This window comes from Rhinatrema bivittatum, chromosome 3 (genome assembly GCF_901001135.1).
Source record: "Rhinatrema bivittatum chromosome 3, aRhiBiv1.1, whole genome shotgun sequence".
Classification (NCBI taxonomy): domain Eukaryota; kingdom Metazoa; phylum Chordata; class Amphibia; order Gymnophiona; family Rhinatrematidae; genus Rhinatrema; species Rhinatrema bivittatum.
In genome coordinates, this window is record NC_042617.1 from 543,347,618 (window position 1) to 543,366,531 (window position 18,914).

The 18,914-nt window shown below is 41.4% G+C and overlaps 1 long non-coding RNA gene across 1 annotated transcript in view; it reads left to right on the top strand.

The window, feature by feature from the left end:
- Positions 1-6,625: 6,625 nt before the first annotated feature.
- LOC115088284 overlaps positions 6,626-18,914 on the top strand; it is a 136,569-nt gene continuing 124,280 nt past the window's right edge. The window contains exon 1 of the long non-coding RNA XR_003855742.1: positions 6,626-6,818. This is a non-coding gene — a long non-coding RNA (uncharacterized LOC115088284). The remainder of the gene's footprint in view (positions 6,819-18,914) is intronic.

Consider the following 18,914-nt stretch of genomic DNA (forward strand, 5'->3'; position numbering starts at 1 on the left):
CCGTGGAGGTGGCTGTACTCATAGCTAGTCTGAGTGACTCAAATCTGTATTCAGTTGCTAGCTACTTTGATAGAATATTCCATTGAAAAAGATATTTGTTTGATTTTGCTGCAGTGCCACCAGCTAGCCATGCTTTTTTTGACTGCACTTTTTTTTTTTATTGATCTCAGATGGTCTCTCTGTCTGTCCCACTGAGACAAGCTGCTATCAGTGGCATTTTGCTGCTTATTTTTATATTTTACACCTGGGGTAGGTTGCAAGCAGGATTTGGGTGTTGTGGGTGGGAGAGATAGTCAATTTATAGCTAGTTTGATAGAATTTTCCATTGAAAAAGATATTTCTTTGTTTTTGCTGCTCTATCAAGCCATGCTTGTTATTTAACTGCAGGGTTTTTTTTTTTATTGAACTCAGACTACCTATTTGTGCTTTTTTAAGCCAAGAAGGCAGTGCACTGTGCATCAGTGGGCACAGGACAGTTTTGCAGACTCACATATATTGGTAGAGCAGTGCTGTTTTAAGCCAAGAAGGCAGTGCAATGGGCATCAGTGGGCACTGGGCAGTTTTGCAGACTCACTTTACAAACTCTTTACAAACACTTTACAAACTCTTTTGTACTTACAAGTTTGGTGTGTGCATATACAGCAGTCCCAGTATTAGTGTACATCCAGGTACTGCCTCGTGGGCCTGTGGGTAGTTTTACAGACTCACATATATTGGGACAGCGGTGTTTTCTGAAGCCAAATCCCCAGTAGGCCTCTTTTGGAAATAATTCTTTTAATTGAAATCCCTAGTAGGCAGTGACATTAAATCCATAATGTCAGGGAAAGCTAGACGTGGTCGAGAGATTGGGACTGGCAGAGGAGGCACTGGCAGAGGAGGCACTTCAAAAGGCAGTGCCAGTCCCCCATTAAAGTTAAAAAGGGACCTGTTCCAATCTAAAATCTCTGGAGGGGCAGGCAGTTTCATCCGGAAAAAAATGAAATTTAAAGATGATGCATCGCCACCACCTGTTTCTGACCCTGTAGTTTTGGAGGTGAGGGAAAGGGAGGCTGAGTCATGCAAGATAAAAGGTCGACACCCAAAAGCAGCAGTGTGAGAGCAGACTCGACTTAGCATTGAAAATGTAGCGCAGGCAGTGTTTGCTTCTGATTCCGATGAAGAATCATCTTGTGTGGGATTCTCATCATCAGAAATAGAAGAAGTAATAGCTGAAGAAGGTTTAGGAGGATTAGTTAGTTCTGTCTTAGCCTCCACTTCAGTGCTGCAGGGGAGAGATGAAACTGATGATGATGAGGAGGAAGAGCAGTTAGCACAGGCACGGAGTGTGATGGATGCCCCTGGCATTGCTTCTCAGGGTGCACCCACTACTTCAGCTCCACTGCCAGCATCTACCCCGAAGGCTATAGAGAAGGGATCATGAAAGAAATCTGCGATCTAGAGCCACTTTAATGTGTAATTACTGTGCCAGGGATATTAGCAGAGGCAAGCAAATGGGACATCTAACTAATTTTGGCATGATGCATCATATGCAGAAGCAACACCCAACAGTACTGCCATCTGGGGATGGTGGCAGTACCAGTCAGGGGACCCCTTTTTCCAGGCAGCATAAAGTGGATGAAAAGAAGCAGAATCACCCCACGCCCTCAGCCCCTTCTAGCAGTCAGTTGGCAGGCCAGCAGACCCCTGCCATGTGCCAGAAGTGACAACCCACCATGGAGGAAATGGGGTGGGGTGTAACGCTATCCTGGGAAGGAGGCAGGCAGCCTCAAAGGTTATAACCAGGAGCACTGGGGAAATGATTGCCCATGATGACCAGCCCTTGCAGATAGTAGAGAATGTGGGTTTCAAGCATTTACTGAAGGTCTTAGTTCCATAAAGAATCATCTGTTCTGCAATGGGCTAGAGAGAAAGCAGTGGGCATGAGCGACTCTCAGCCCACCCAAGCAAAGGAGACACCAGCACAAATGTCAGTGACACGGTATCTCTCAGAGCCCACAGAGGACATGCAGACAGATCCGCTGGCATATTGGGCACACAAGTCCACTGTCTGGCCACACCTAGCCAAAGTGGCTCAGCGATATCTGTCATGTCCACCAATCAGTGTGCCCAGTGAATGTGTATTTTCAATGACAGGGGATATCATGAGCCCTCACTGCTCAAGGCTGGCACCAGAGTTGATGGAAATGCTAGTGTTTTTGAAAATAAACATGCCTTTGCTTGGGTTTCCAAATTTTACCTGTGAATGGCAAGATGAATAAAAGCAATTGAAAGCCTTGCAGCAGCTCCAACTGCCTCCTATGCTCCAGATAATATTAGCACATGTACCTGACCTGAAATGCTGTGCCAGTCTGTCCACTGTCCAGGCCTTATGTCCCTACAAGGGCTTGACCTCTAATGCTGTGCCTGTCCGTCCAGGCCTTACATCCATACAAGTGCTTGACCTCTTACCTCTAATGCTGTGCCTGTCCATCCAGGCCTTACGTCCCTACAAGGGCTTGACCTTTATCCTCTAATGCTGAGCCTGTTCGTCCAGGCCTTACGACCCTACAAGGGCTTGAACTCTAATGGTGTGCCTGTCCATCCAGGCTGTATGTCACTACAAGGCCCTGACCTCAAACGCTGTGTCTGTCCATCCAGGCCTTAAGTCCATACAAGTGCTTGACCTCTGTCCTGTAATGCTGTGCCTGTCCATCCAGGCCTTACGTTCCTACAAGGGCTTGACCTCTATCCTCTAATGCTGTGCCTGTCCATCCAGGCCTTATGTCCTTACAAGGGCTTGACCTCTAATGCTGTGCCTGTCCATCCAGGCCTTATGTCCCTACAAGGGCTTGACCTCTAATGCTGTGCCTGTTCATCCAGGCCTTATGACCCTGCAAGTGCTTGACCTCTACCGCTGTGCCTGTCCATCCAGGCCTTATGTTCATACAAGTGCTTGACCTCTGTCCTCTAATGCTGTGCCTGTCCGTCCAGGCCTTACATCCCTACAAGTGCTTGACCTCTATCCTCTAATGCTGTGCCTGTCCATCCAGGCCTTATGTCCCTACAAGGGCTTGATCTCTAATGCTGTGCCTGTGTCCAGGCCTTACATCCCTACAAGGGCTTGACCTCTAATGCTGTGCCTGTCCATCCAGGCCTTACATTCTTACAAGGGCTTGACCTCTAATTCTGTGCCTGTCCATCCAGGCCTTATGTCCCTAAAAGGGCTTGATCTCTAATGCTGTGCCTGTCTGTCCAGGCCTTACATCCCTACAAGGGCTTGACCTCTAATGCTGTGCCTGTCCGTCCACGCCTTACATCCCTACAAGGGCTTGACCTCTAACGCTGTGCCTGCCTGTCCAGGCCTTACATCCCTACAAGGGCTTGACCTCTATCTTCTAATGCTGTCCCTGTCCATCCAGGCCTTACGTCCCTACAAGGGTTTGACCTCTTATGCTGTGCCTCTCCATCCAGGCCTTAAGTCCATACAAGTGCTTGACCTCTAATGCTGTGCCTGTCTGTCCAGCTTGGAACTTGGGTATTTCATATGCTCAATAGTTTTCATGACCTTCATAATACGGGCTATTTTCCCTAGATGTTTCTTAGGTGCCAACATTAATGTTTCTAGTGCTATAGAAAACTGGTGGCAGTTGTACTCTAGTTCATCCTCTGTGTTCCCATAGTTTACAGAGGCACTGTATAAACTACAAAGTCAACATATATTGATATTGTAGATTTGGACTTGAGTAGCAGTTTTCTTAATTCTGAGAGCTCTTCAAGTTCCTTTGTCATCAGCTAAAATGCATAAGTACAGTTAATAGCTTCTGGGTATTCACTAGATGCCAACGGAACCACCACACTCTAGGGGCCAACCCATTTCAGGGAGCCCTTTCCTGCTCAAAGGAAAGGCAACTCTACCCGGGTGTAGCCTATCTCTTAGTACCCGTTGACCCATGTTGAACCAGAATCGCTGTTCACATGGAAACCTCCTCCACGTCGACTTGCCATGCTTGAAGGCTTGTGCTGTACTCTAGGGGCCAGTCCATTTCAGGGAGCCCTTTCCTGCGCAAAGGAAAGGGAATTTTCCCCGGGTACAGCCAGCCTATCTCTTAACACCTGCTGACCCATGTTGAACCACTGTTCACATGGAAACCTCCTCTGCCTCGGCCTTGAAAATTCTTGTTTGTATATCTGCTACATCCACCAGATTTAAAAAAGTCAGTGAGAGCTCACTAGACGCCAACGAAAACACCCCACTCTAGGGGCGAACCCATTCTAGGGAGCCCTTTCCTGCGCAAAGGAAAGGGAACTCTCCCCGGGGCCAGCCTGTCTTGCCCCTATCAAAACCACAGTAACCTGACTACCTCAGCTCTGCCAGCCTGTCTTGCCCCTATCAAAACCACAGGGACCAGACTACCTCAGCTCTGCCAACCTTTTTTGCCCCTATCAACTTTCTGCCACTCTGCCTTGCTGCCATACACCAGACGACTTACACCACTGCTTGTAGTGTTCTTGCCACTATCATGGTTCCTCAGTGTGTTGGTGCTACTTTCTGCTGCTTTGTCCCTTTATCGGCACCTTGTGTTTTTTTCTGGCACTCTTTCTGCTTGCTATGGTCCCCCTTCATTGTGCTATAGGATGTTGATGCCACTTGTCTTGCCACTTTGCCTGACGTGCTGCCTTCGAGGGTTTATGCAACTGTTATTGGTGCTCTCTTTTGAAGCTGTGGTGTGTTTTTGACACTCTCGCTGCTGCTTTGCACCTCTGATAAGCACTCTTGCCACTCCTGGTACCTCTTTGCCCCTTTACAGTGCCTTAGGCTATTCATGCCACTTTGGTGCCACTTTGCCACAGTCTAAGTACCTTGGAGCTCTTTTCTCGTTCTGATGATTTCTCCCCAGAAGTTTCATCAGAATTGATAAGAAAACCCCAATTCTGCAAATACTTCCCCCATTGACTTTAATGGGAAAACAGACAACGAATAAAACTAATCAACAAATTGTTTTTCTCCCCTATGAAACTAATACAACAAATTTGGGTCCTGGCGAAACCAAATCAAAACAAATTTTTTACTTCTGCACATCCCTAGAAAACATTTTTTTTATGGTTACCGTCAGTGACTACAGAAGTATGAATTTAATCAGGTTCAAACATATGAATTCATAAGTAAACATTAAGGATGGCAATAATCAGAGACAGTTTCAATCAGGTTAAAAAATTTAGATTTGAATTCAATATTGAACAATGATTTCTAAATAGTGTTTCACTATATAAAGCTTCAATTGAAATAAGATTTACAAATAACAGGTAAATGACAAATTCTAATTTAATAAACCACAAAAAGCACTTTTCTTGAAATAAAAAAGAAACATGAATCTGCAACACTGAGTGTGGGCTACTTTTCTGTTCAGACTTATAAACTCTAAATGATCAAAGAAAATGTATTTATTTTCAGATGTAATGGAATTATTCATAAAGGTAATGTTTCCACATACATGAATACATTAACTATCATCTAAAAGTAGGGAAATGAAAAACAAAACAAACCTTCACAACGCTAATAGAAAACATAGAATGGATCTTAAACATTTACATAGTAGGAATGGTACAGGAATAGACAGCACTAAACCCCCCCCTTTTCTTTCTTGTCTTAAGAAAGAACTTGAAAATAACTGTTTTCAGAGAATCTTATCTCTCTTTGCAAGGGCATAAATAGTCTAAACAATTCATTATCATATTGAGAAATGCTGCAGTATTTATACATTTTTGTTGAATTATTAGTAGGTAAAAATCTTTTTGCAAAATCTTTATTTTATTCCTTTTAATTCAGGAATAAGGAAACATATACAAAAAATATATTATTAAATTGTGCATAATAAGATTTTCTTAAGACACCGAGAAAAGAAAATTGGAAAGAAAAAACATAGAAGAATAACATAACATAGTTTTTCTTTCCTATTATATACACAATAGTGCAAGCATTGTTCTTATGACAGAAGCAATTCTGGAGTCCACAGAGATCAAAATATTTTGATTTACACATCAATAGCTTAGTTTATTAATACATCTTATTAATTGGTTCAAATTATAATTTTTACCTCATGTATGTAAATGGGTTTAACTTTTTGTAAATTATGTGCTTTCTCAGTAAAACTTTCAAGCAAGCTGAGGTACAGGTTCTGACCCTTATCCTATTTTCTAATACTGTAGCAGATAAAGAAAAATACAACAAACATTTTATCAGTACATACAAAGATCAAGAAATCCTTGAGGCAGAAACTAAAGAAGGATTTCAAATGGCTTAGTCATAAAAAGGTTCAAATTAGAGCATTATTTAGGATAAAAAGAAATTCTTCAGCTAGCTGAGAACATGAAACAGAGCCAGCTCCCCCATCTGCTTTTCAAGACAAAATTGATAAGTAAAAAAAAATAATTTAACATCAATTAAGCATTAAACATTTTTACAATACTTATAGTAAAACAGGACAGGATTTTAAACTATGTTTCAATTACACAAATAGACCGCATGGTGGCAGTGCAAGCTATCACAATTTGCTTTAAGGGGAAAAAATGTCAAGTTTCAGCTGAGGGAAAAAAAATATAGAGAGAGATCTCTTATTTGTTGGCTCCCCGTGGGTTGAGTGTTTGGGTGCCGGGGCCAGCTGGACTTAGGTGGGCCTCGAAAGGAGAGTTGGTTCAGCCCAGAGACAGCAGGTGAAAGGTGGTACAGTCTTACTCTGGATGAGGTAATGTCCTGGAAACCCGAGCGCCAACGGAACAGAAGCAGACAGGGGGCACTTGAGTAAGAGCAGGCCGAAGCCTGAATAAACCACATCCAAGAGGTAAGCTGAAGAAGCGTCAAAGAACAATGTGGTTCGTTTTCTGCATGGCGTTAAACATCTGCGTCCTCCGATTCGGAACCCCTGTCCTTCCTGGAAGCCCAATTTTGTTCTCTGTGCCCTTTGTAATGTGCCTTTTAAGCCACTAAAGTGGGCGACGCTGAAAGATCTGACGTTGAAGGTTGTGTTTCTCGTGGCTATCATATCAGCGCACCGTATTTCAGAACTATTTTATTTATTTATTTATTTATTTGTCGGTTTTTATATACTGTTGTTTGGAGCAAGCCTTCACAATGGTTTACAGAAATAACAACTGATTACATAAAACAGAGCAAAAAACTGATTACATTATAACAAAAAACTTAGGAGGGATATAGATCGGAGAACATTATAGGTAGATCAAAGGGATGCAGATATTTGTAGATATATCAATCTATAAGGAGAATAATTAACAGAGGAGAGAGTATTATTGTGTGGATTAATATGAGGAGAATAGATAGGAATTTGGAAACATAGTTAAATATAGAAATTTGGGTACTTAGTTAATTGTTATTATAACCTTTATAAGTTTTAAGAGTCAATTCTTATTGTCATTGCTTTATCTCAGGTTGTAAGAGTCTTAATTCTTATTGTCATTGCTTTTGATCAAGGCAAATCATATGTAATAGTCCATGTTAATTGATGTAGGGGATTGGGCGGGTGTGGATTTGTATTAGTGGAAATGTATTTTATGCTATGCCGTCTCTATATGTTTGCTCGAAGAGCCAGGTCTTTAGGAGTTTTCTAAATAGTTTTATGTTGCTCTGTTTTCGTAAGTTTTCTGGTTGAGTATTCCATAGGTTTGGTCCTGCTAGAGAGATCGCTCTGCCCCATACTGGGGTAACATATATATATATATGCAGATTTCTCAAACTTTATTAATATTCAAATTGGAAAAATTTCAAAACAATTTATTTTTAAAAAACACACAAGGAATATCCACCTTCAAATCCAAACATACCACTTACTCATTCATTCATAGCACACTCACTATACTCACTTATACATTTCACATTCATTTAAAAACATCTTCATTTTTAAATTGAAAATCTTCTTTCACAATGCAAAATTCAAATTACAAGCAGAAAGAACTCAGTTACATAAATCTTATATATTCTCATGACAGATTTATTCTAGATTCTAGAATAAATTTGAAGGTGGATATTCCTTGTGTGTTTTTTAAAAATAAATTAATGTTTTGGAATTTTTCCAATTTGAATATTAATAAAGTTTGAGAAATCTGCATATATATATATATATGTCACTATTTGTTTGTGGATAATTATAGTCTGGTGATATATGATTAGATCAAAAACGTCCAAAGGAGCAAGTGCTGCTCTCCACAATCAATATTTAAGTCACCACGGAGATGCAGGAAAATTAAGTCAGTCCCAGAAATTCCAAATTTTAAATATGCAGGTATTTTTATTCATCAAATCGGCAACTCCATTGCTCAAAAGGTACAGAATTTATTCAACACAGACCCTGTGTTGAATAAATGGAGTTGCCGATTTGATGAATAAAAATACCTGCATATTTAAAATTTGGAATTTCTGGGACTGACTTAATTTTCCTGCATCTCCGTGGTGACTTAGATATATGATTAGATGCCATATTAGTTGTATCTGTCCATACTGAGGTAAGCCTGGCAGAAGTGATTGAGGGTATTGATAGTAGTGCTTTATTAGTTGATCTTGTGTTGCGTTGTGAGGTGTATATTTGGATTACAGCATTTAGCTAGTCGATTTCTTTTCCATAAATTGACTTGTGTACTATGGAGAGTACTTTGAATTTGATCCTTTTTTCAATGGGTAACCAGTGGAGGGCTTTTAAGACAGGTGTAATGTACTCTGTTTTTCTATGGCCGGTTAGAATTCTTGCAGCTGCATTCTGCAGTATTTGGAGTGGTCGTGTGGTTGATTTGGGAAGGCCTAATAGAAGTGAGTTATAGTAATCAAAGCTCGTGAAGATCAATGTTTGTAGAATGGTTCTAAAGTCTTGTGGATTTAGGAGGGGTTTTAGAGTTAGTAGTTTGTTGAAACCTTCGTTTATCTTCATGGAAATGTGTTTTTTGAAATTTAGTTCTGGATCAATCTAGATCCCGCGATCTTTCACTTTTTCACTTAGTTTGATGATTGATTTGTCGTTGTGGTTGGTATTCATCGGGTTGTTTATTGTGGATTTTCATTCAAGTAGGATGTATTCAGTCTTATCCATGTTTAGACAGAGTTTCATACTATTTAGGAGTTGTTTAATGGAGTTTAGGTATGTGGTTGACAGTTTGAGGATTTTTTCTAGTGTGTCAGTGACTGGAATTAGTAGTTGTATGTCATTAGCATACATAAAGTAGGTGATGCTGAGACTGGAAAGTAATTGACATAGTGGTAGGAGATAGATGTTAAACAGTGTCGCTGACAAGGCCGATCCCTGGGGGCCTCCTGTTTCTAGTGTGGTTGATTCAGATTTGGTGTTATTGATGTTTACCTGAAAAGATGTGAACCAGTTCAGTGTTATATCGGTGAGTCCTATTTCAGATAGTCTACTGATTAAGCTTTTATGGTCGAGCGTATCAAAGGCTGTGGACAAGTCAAGTAGGATAAGGTTAAAGCGTTGACTTTTGTCGAAGCCCCTTATAATCGTGTCAGAGCAAGGAGTAGGGTCTCTGTACTGAAGTGTTTTCGGAATCCGTGTTGTGTTGGGTATAGAATGTCATTCTTTTCTAAATGCTGGTTCAGTTGCTTGAGAACTGCTTTTTCAGTTAATTTGGCAAGAAAAGATAAGTTGGAGATTGGTTGGTAGTTATTAAGTTCAGCAGGATCTAGGTTCTTTTTTTAGGATGGGTTTAATTATGGCTAATTTTAGGTTGTCTGGTAGGGTTCCTTCTTCCAGGGATTTGTTGATGATCTTTAATTTTGCTGGGGAAATGGTTTGTGTAATTTCTTTTAGGGTGTGAGTTGGTATTTTGTCGAGTTCGTGGTTGGCAAACTTTAAAGATTTAATTAAATTCTCCACTTCGGTGGAAGAGATATGATCAAAGGTAGACCATGGTGTAGTGTCTTTACTGGTTGATGTAATGTTTTGTTGCGGGACGTTGTTTAAGTTCTCAGTTATTTTGCTGATTTTGTGTTTGAAGAAGCTGGCTAGGTCTTGGCTCCGGTTTTTACTTGTGAGGGTAGAAGTCGGGTTATTATCAGAGATTAGTTTGTTCACAATATCAAATAGTGTTTATGGATTGTGGGAAAATTTTTGAATTTTTTTTGCTGTAGTATTCTCGCTTGGTCTTGTTTATTATGTTTTTATAGTATGCTAGGTATATGTGGTAGTTGGCTAGGGTGACCTGTCATTTCTTTTTGTGCCATTCTTTTTCTTTTTTTCTTAGGGTGAGTTTGGTATCTTTCAGTTGTTTATTGTACCATGGGTTGGAGTTTATTCGGTTGTTATTGAGATGTTTAGTTTTTTCTGGGTTGATGGCGTTAGCGACTTCTGATGTTATTTGTATCCAGGATTGGGTAGCGTTGTTAATATTTGAGAGGTCTATGTTGGATAGATGTTTTTCGAGTTCTTGTTGTAGTACATCTATTAAAAGGAGGTCTGTATTTGAAGCTGGTGGTATTGATTTCATTTAGCTTGTTTTTAGAGTGGAATCCAGTTTGGCAGTTTAGGAGGTAGTGATCAGACCAAGGGACTGGTGAGCACGATACTAATGTGTTGCTTAGATAGATGTCGTTGGTGAAGACTAGGTCTAATGTGTGGCCAGCTTTGTGGGTTGGTTCGTTTACTGCTAGTGAATAGTTCAGAGCGGATAAGAAGTTGATGAGAGTTTGGCATGAGTGTGATAGGTGTGTCTCATCAGTGTGGAGATTGAAGTCTCCGAGAATTATAGTGGGTTTCTTGTGACTGATATTTGTTATGAAAAATTCAATTAGTGGAGAAATATTGTTTTCTAGTATTCCTGAGGGACAATACACTAGGCAGATCTGTAGGTCAGGTGAGTCGAAGAGGGCTACTTCATATTGGTGTGGTGGTTTGTGTGGGATTAGTTTCATAGCAAATTTCTTTTTTATTATTAACATTATTCCTCCTCCTCGTCGTAGTGTTCTGGGTATGGAGAAGAGATCATATTGGTTATTGGGTATTTGGTTAGTTATTACAGTGTCAGTTTTTTTAAACCAGGTTTCGGTTATAGCTATGAAGTCTGGTTTTTGATCATGTAGTAAGTCTGAGATCAGCATAAACGTTTTTGTTAGAGATTGGGCATTAATGAGTAGGAAGATGAGTAGAGTCAATTTTTTAAAGATGTCTTTGGTTGGAATATACACCAAATGCTTAGGTCTATTGGGATGGTGGCAGTTGTTGCACTCAGGGATGGACCCTTGTCCTGGGGCAGAGGTGGAATGCCTCCTGAAAGGGAATAGGAGGTAGCTGCCCCCAGGGGGCAGAGCACTGGAGGAGACAGAGGCTAGGAAGAGCTTCACCACTGTAAGCCCGAGGTCCCCCCGGGAGGAGCCCGTAGGGACCCGGGCCGCTTGGACTTAGGTGGGCCTTGCAGGGTTTCCTAGGAGAGTGAAAGTCTGGCATGCCCAAGGAGACAGGGGGAGCATGATTGGGTTCAAAGCTGGCTGCTGGTTGGAACAGGGAGAACCAGAACAATGTTGGTGATGACAAGGCGAGGAACAGAGCCAGAATCTGGAGATGAGGTCAGACAGGCAAGGTCAATGTCCAGAGGTTAGTCTGGGGAGTGGTCAACAAAGCAGAGGTCAGGTACCAGAGATCAGATGAGGTCAAAGGCAGGCTGAGGTCTAGAGGCAGGCGACAGGCAGGCAGGCAAACAGGCATTATCTTGTCAAGAGCCCTTTTTGAGGATTTCGCGGGAAGGATTTTCTTTACAGACCGTTCCCTCCTTTCTGCCGAAAGTGGTGTCTTCTTTTCATTTGAATCAGACAGTAGATCTCCCGTACGTAGCGGGCCTCGATCTTTCCACTTCTGAGTCTAGGGAGTTAAGACAGTTGGATGTCCGACGCGCGCTGCTGCGTTACTTGGAGGTCACGAATGGTTTTCGTCTCTCGGACCATTTGTTTGTCCTATGGAGTGGTCCCAGGAGGGGTCATAAAGCTTCAAGGGCTACCATTGCGCGCTGGCTGAAGGAAGCCATTACTTCGGCCAGCGATTACTTCGGCGTCTGATTCTGGTCGGTCTTAGGGCTCACTCTATTCGATCGCAGGCGACTTCGTAGGCGGAATGTCAGCAGGTGTCGCCGCAGGAAATCTGTTGTGCAGCTACATGGAAATCTCCACACACGTTTGCTAGACATTACCATCAAGATGTCTGGGCCCTAGAGCTCGGTTTCTTTGGGGCCAGTGTACTCCGAGCAGGTCTCAGTCCCATCCTGGTTAGCGAAGCTTTGGTACATCCCAGGAGTCTGGACTGATCTGGGTACGTACAGGGAAAGGAAAATTGGTCCTTACATGTTAATTTTCATTCCTGTAGTACCACAGATCAGTCCAGAGTCCCACCCATGGGAAATGGAGAGTCCACTTGCCCGGTTGATGTTCATATTCTGCAAATTTATTGAATGCATTTTTCATATTGTGTGCCCGCCTTCAAAGGGTAAGAGAATGGGCATGAACAGGCTTGAGTCAGGTCAGGTGGTAATCCGAAGGCAGTGGCAAGCAAGGCTGAGATCTGACTACGTCAAAGACGTAGTCAGGCGAAGCAGAGGTCTGGGTCTAAAGATAGGCAACAGCGTAGTCGGGCGAAGCAGAGGTCTGGGTCTGGAGATAGGCAAGGGCGTTGTCAGGCGAAGCAGAGGTCTGGGCCTGGAGATAGGCAATAGCGTTGTCAGGCGAAGCAGAGCTCTGGGTCTGGAGATAGGCAATAACGTAGTCAGGCAAAGCAGAGGTCTGAGTCTGGAGAGAAGCAATAGCAAAGTCAGGTAATGCAGAGGTCCGGGCTTGGAGAGAGTCAATGGCAAAGTCAGGCAATGCAGAGGTCTGGGCTTGGAGAGAGTCAAAGGTGAAGTCTGGGCAAGTCACTTTACCCTCCATTGCCTCAGGTACAAAAACTTAGGGGTGGATTTATCAAAATGCAGTAAGTACCACATGTGATAGCAAAAGGGGCGTGTTTTATGCTAATATAGCATTTATCACAATTTGCGCTAATTACCTGTGCGAAGAGCTAAGTTAGTGCAAATTGCAATACCATTTCAGATTCTGCGATAAGTGCCAGACCTGTTGTATTTCCTGCATTCAACCACTGGGGGACCATTTTTAATGAGAGAGAGAGAGAGAGAGTGAGCGAGAGAGCACCTGGCCATAATATCATGGCCCATAGGCAGGTATTTGTATCCCTATGGTAGGCCCACCTAGTAACTCGAGGTGGGGATTAGGTAAGAGTGTAGGGGGTTAGGGGCCACTTTGACATTCTATGTGACACCTATGAACAGAACAGTGGTCTCTTGTGAAGATTTGCTGGCCTTCGGAGTGAGGAAACTCACTCCAAGATAAGATTTGGGCAAGGTTCTCTCAACCTAGCTTGATGGACTCTCTACCTGGGTAACAGGGGAAGGAGGGAAAGGTGGGTGGGAAGAAAAAAAATGTTGCCTCCAAAGCCACTCCGATTTCGGAGCGGCCTTGGAGGGAACGGGGAAAGCCATCGGGCCTCCCCTAGGGCACCCCCTTGCGCGCGCTGACCCTGGTGCCGCTCAAGTGTCTTTTGAATTGCCTTCTCAGCAGCTTCACGTGCTTTATTACCTCAGTTTAGAAGGCAATTTTGTCAAAGTTTTTTTCAGCAATTTCGAGCAAGTCAATCGGGCAATGCAATTGAGACTGCAATTCTTCTACTAAGAGGCAAAATTATCAGCTCTTTATCTTGAACCGGGTTAATTCCGCTGACATATCTGCTCACTTAATAAGTCAATACAATATACAGTGAGCAAGAGCAGATATTAATCAAATAATTTTTTATAGAAAGAAAAAAGATACATAAAAAAGTTTTATCTCATAAGAAATATTGGAGGTTTTTTTGACCGATGACTGTATCAACTGGTCTGTACTCTGATAATTAATTCAGAAAAGATACCAGCGCTGAGGTCTTTTCCTCCAAATTTTAAAAAATATTCTGAAAAATAATTTTGAAAAGTAAAATAATTGATAGTGTAATTTATATTGCAGTCACAGTTCATTCCAATATACACCAACTATTTTTCTTGTTGTAATTTACATTGGTGGATCCTTAAGTTCTTTTTTCTTAGGAAAAACAAGTGCAAGGCTGAAACTATAATGCTGCTAGTAATTACAAAACTGCTTATGATAAAAAATCTAAATCCTAGGAATACAGGAACGACTTAATATGTGACATGTCAGAAAGTGTTTCACTGAGACTAAAGGCCTATGAGCACCCACATCATCACAATGTACAAGACGAGCATACAGGAAGTGCTTGCACCATGAGTGTTTACCGCAGGGCCTGTCTGCTGCCCTCCTCAGTATGCTGCCTCATGCAATTTCATGGTTTGCACAGCCTTTAAGACTGGGTCTGTGTGTCAACCATGCCACAGCCTAAGGGCTCACATCCATGACAGTTTGGTTCATTTCCCAAATCAAAAAACCCATAAAAACAAAAAAACTGGCATCCCCAAGGATCTCAACCCTCCTCCCTTCCTCTCCCCCAAGGAAGCCACAGGGCCTGGACCAAAATGACTGGGTTAAGCCAAGCCCAGCCTAGGCCTTCCTGGGCCCTTCTGACTCCCTTCTCTTACAAAGGCAACTTTGGGGCTCAGGCCTACTTAGCTAGGGTGAGCCAAGTCCAGTTTGGGCCTCCCTGGACCCCTTCAACTCTCCTCCCACCCCCCAAACTAGTGCCAGGCTGGGAACCCCTTCTGTGGAGTCCCTAAAATACAAAGGGCAGGATTGATGCTCACTCACTCCTGTCCTGATCTCCATTGTTTAAAAATGGTACGGGTGGTTCTGAAGCCAGTGCCAAAATGACATCCTCCATCTTGGGGACTACCCGTGCTATTATGACTTTACAGAAGGGTAATATATTTGAATGAAATCTTTCAGATAGGTTGGGCCTAAACTGTGAAGTGTATTAAAGACTTATGTCAATAATTTAATTTTTGTATGCCAAATAATAGGGACCAAGTGTAACCTATAAAGTACAGAAATTATATGTGATATACTCTATATGAAACTTGTAATATTAGTCTAGCTGCTGAATTTTGAATCATCTGAAGTACTCATAAAATAATACTTGGAGTATTACATTAACCAGCATTATATAATAGTTCAAAACAGGCATAATCAGAGTCTGGACAACAGTATAAAAATCATCATAGAATATCAGCAACCTTATTTTGGACAGTTTTATGTTTAAGAAAAGCATCTCAGTTATCAATCAGAATACCAAGACATTGCACCTCTGAATGAAGAGGAAGGACTATAACACATTTTCATCCACTCACCTAGCATTAGATTTAGGGAGTAGTTTATAATCAATGCCTCAGATGTAGTCAAATTCAATTTCAGACAATTTCTGTAAAACATTCTTGGAAGATACTTAAGCATGTAGGCAACTTATCAGGTAACTCAGAGCTAGTTGTAGGAAAAGGAAAACAAAAGCGGAAAGTTAGCATACATTTAGAATCCTACAACTAAAGAAATTAATAAATGATAAATAGGTAATTGAAAACATATTTTAAAAGGATAATCCCTCAGGTTTGCCTATTTTTAGTACCTTAGGTGAAAAAAGCTGTGAATCAATTGGGACTTGTACCCAATTGGACATATAGGACTCAACCATTGGACAACCTGTGTGCCAATCCCTAGTTGCTGTAATTGCTGCTACATAAGTGTATGGTTAATTGAATCAAAAGCAGCTGAAATATCTAAAAAGACAGCTAGCATGGAGTTTCTGTTATTTAAATTAATCAACCAAATATGAAATAAAGAGACTAACAAAGTCTCAATACTGAGATTTTTATGAAAATCGAAACAGATGCAAAATATCATAATTTACTAAGAACTCTTGAAGATGATAGAAAATTACCAAGCAACAGAAGGTTTGAAATGGGTTGATAGCTGTTGGGATTATTTATATCAGAACTGGCATATGATAAAACCCATTCTTTAAGCCTTAACTTTATTAGTCTTTAAAGTTCCTACCTGATGGGTCTCTGCAAAAATCTCTTCCATCCTTTAGGCCTGCAGCCGTACTGTGGCCCAAAAGATTACTGGTCATGGCTGCTGAGCACATACAGCATAAAATGATCGTCTTTACCTTACCTTATCATGGTTTTAAGTATGAAATATCCAAGGCAAGTCAGACTGTGCCCTCCTGGATCTGTTAGTGTTGCCGTTGTCTGTAGGAGGTAAGGAGCAGGGCTTTTTTTTTATGAACAATACACCTGTGAAAGGTATATTCCAGAGCAGTGAAGGGGCAGAGAGACTACCTTAAAAGGCACACCACAGTATAAGTCATTATTCTAAAGCTTCTCATCCTTCATAAGTAGTATTATACATAGTATCTGCAAGACAAAAGCAGGATGAAAAGAATGTGCTGGTGTAGTGGGTGGAAGGAGTGGGGTGTTTGCCCTTGTGTAGTCTAGAACACATATACACTAAGAAAATGATACCTGACTATGGCTTACTTGAAAATATGAAAAGCTATATTTTCCTGTATAATATATGCATGAACAGACGCTGATAAAAATGTATGTGACAATAACAAACAAAACAAGTTATACAAGCACAAATGAGCAGGGTAAATAATCTTTTCCCCAGCTAATAGGGTTATATACAGTATATACAAATGACCTAGCAAGAAAAAGTCACTTTCCTGGAAGAATGTCCCTTTAGTTTTTCTTCAGATGGGGGCTTGCTAAGCAGGATCTCATTTAGGTGACTGGGCGGTACTGGAGATTCCAAGTCTTTGCTGAGATGTTCTTGCTGAAGGGATCTGGTATAGCTCTCAGCAGAAATCTGCCCATCCTACCATGGGGTAGGGTCTTATTCGTGTGGCTGACACATGCGCTGTAAAATTTTCTTTGTCTCCTAGCTCTTCTTGAAGTTTTGCCAAGTAGCTGATAAAGAAAAACTACTGCGTGTTTCAGCACTACTATGAAATGCTGCATTTCTTGTGTTTTGTCCATATTTCTTGTTTCCCCATTTTGTACATCATCCTTTCCCACATGTGGTCTACTAGCCCTGGACATTCAATAAACCTAACATATTTCACTGGACACCTGGAATAACAACAAAATCAGCATCATTAGTAACTGATATAAAAGGAGCCCTAGTCAAACCATAGTCAAACCCATTTTAAAAAACCCACAACTGAAGTCCTCAGAACTAAACAATTTCAGACCCATATCCATCCTCCCATTCCTTGCAAAAATTCTGGAAAAAATTGAAAACAATCAACTAAATGAACACCTAGAAAAACACAATATACTGCACCCCTCCCAATTTGGCTTCCGGAAATTTTTCAGCATGGAAACACTATTAATCTCCCTCACTGATACCGTCCTCAGAGGTCTTGATCAAGTACAATCCTTCATCCTAGCCATGCTAGATATCTCAGCTGCCTTTGATACCATCAGCCACAACATACTCATTGACCGACTAATTGAAATTGGACTATCTGGTATCGCATTACAATGGTTCATCTCATAACTAGAAAACAGACACTACAAAGTCAAAATTGGACAGAATGAATCCGAACCCATCAAACTTACCCAAGATGTCCCACAAGGCTCCTCCCTAACCTCCACACTCTTCAACATATATATGCTCCCCTTATGCAAACTCCTAACTGATCTAGGACTCACTTTCTTCATATACGTGGACAACGTCCAAATCCTCATCCCCATCCCTGAATCCATCACCAAATCCCTTCAGCTCTGAGACGGCCACCTCACCATCATCAAGCAACTCCTCAACCACATGAACCTAGCTCTAAATACCAATAAAATGGAACTCCTAATAATAAGCCACAAATCCAATGAATCATTCCCTCCTATAGCCTCCTCCCCCCAAATAAAATCCCACTTACAAAAGAAGTTAGAAACCTAGGCGTCACACTAGACAACGAGTGTAACCTAAAAAAATTCATAAACTCCACAACAAAAGATTGCTTCTTCAAACTCCATGTGCTAAAAAAATTAAGGCCCCTTCTTCATCAAAACGATTTCAGAACAGTCCTGCAGACCCTCATCCTATCCAAAATAGACTATTGCAACTCCCTACTTTTAGGACTCCCAGCAAACTCCATAAAACCCCTGCAAATGCTACAAAACGCCACTGCCAGAATCCTCGCAAACACCAAAAGAAATTAACACATCACCCCATACTAAAAGATCTTCACTGGCTCCCCATTCACCTCAGAATATTTATTTATTTATTTATTTGTTTTTATATACCGACATTCGATCGAAATACACTTCAAGAGTCTCACCCTCATCCACAAAACACTATATAACCAAAATATAAACTGGTTCAACTCCTCCTTCCACTTTCAACCCCCCCCCCCCCCGAAGATCCACAAGATCTACCAATAACCTCGTCTAAACTCACCCACCTATCCTCGACCCGGGAACGGGCCCTCTCCTTCGCCGGACCTACCATCTGGAACACAATGCCCCCTGACTTAAGGCTTGAAACTAACACCCAAAACTTAAAAAAAAGAACTTAAAACTTGGCTCTTTAAGCAAGCCTACCAATAATCTTCACACACTCTTGACAATGACTCTCTATCTCTTCCCCTATATGAAATCCCGTTCCTGAAAAGATCATCCCCCTCCTCAACCTCCCCACCCCAACAATTACAATTATTATAGTTACTTGTTCCTATCTGTTTGTGTGCTCTTACGTTCCTACCTCCTTTCACCTCTTAGTCTCCTTAGTTGTTCATATTGTTAAGACATAGTTTCTCAAATTGTTAATTTGTAATTTCCCTTCCATAGTTCTCCATTCTACTGTAAACCGATATGATGTGCAAACGAATGTCGGTATATAAAAGCGTTAAATAAATAAAATATTATTTCAGATAGCAAGCAAACTGTAA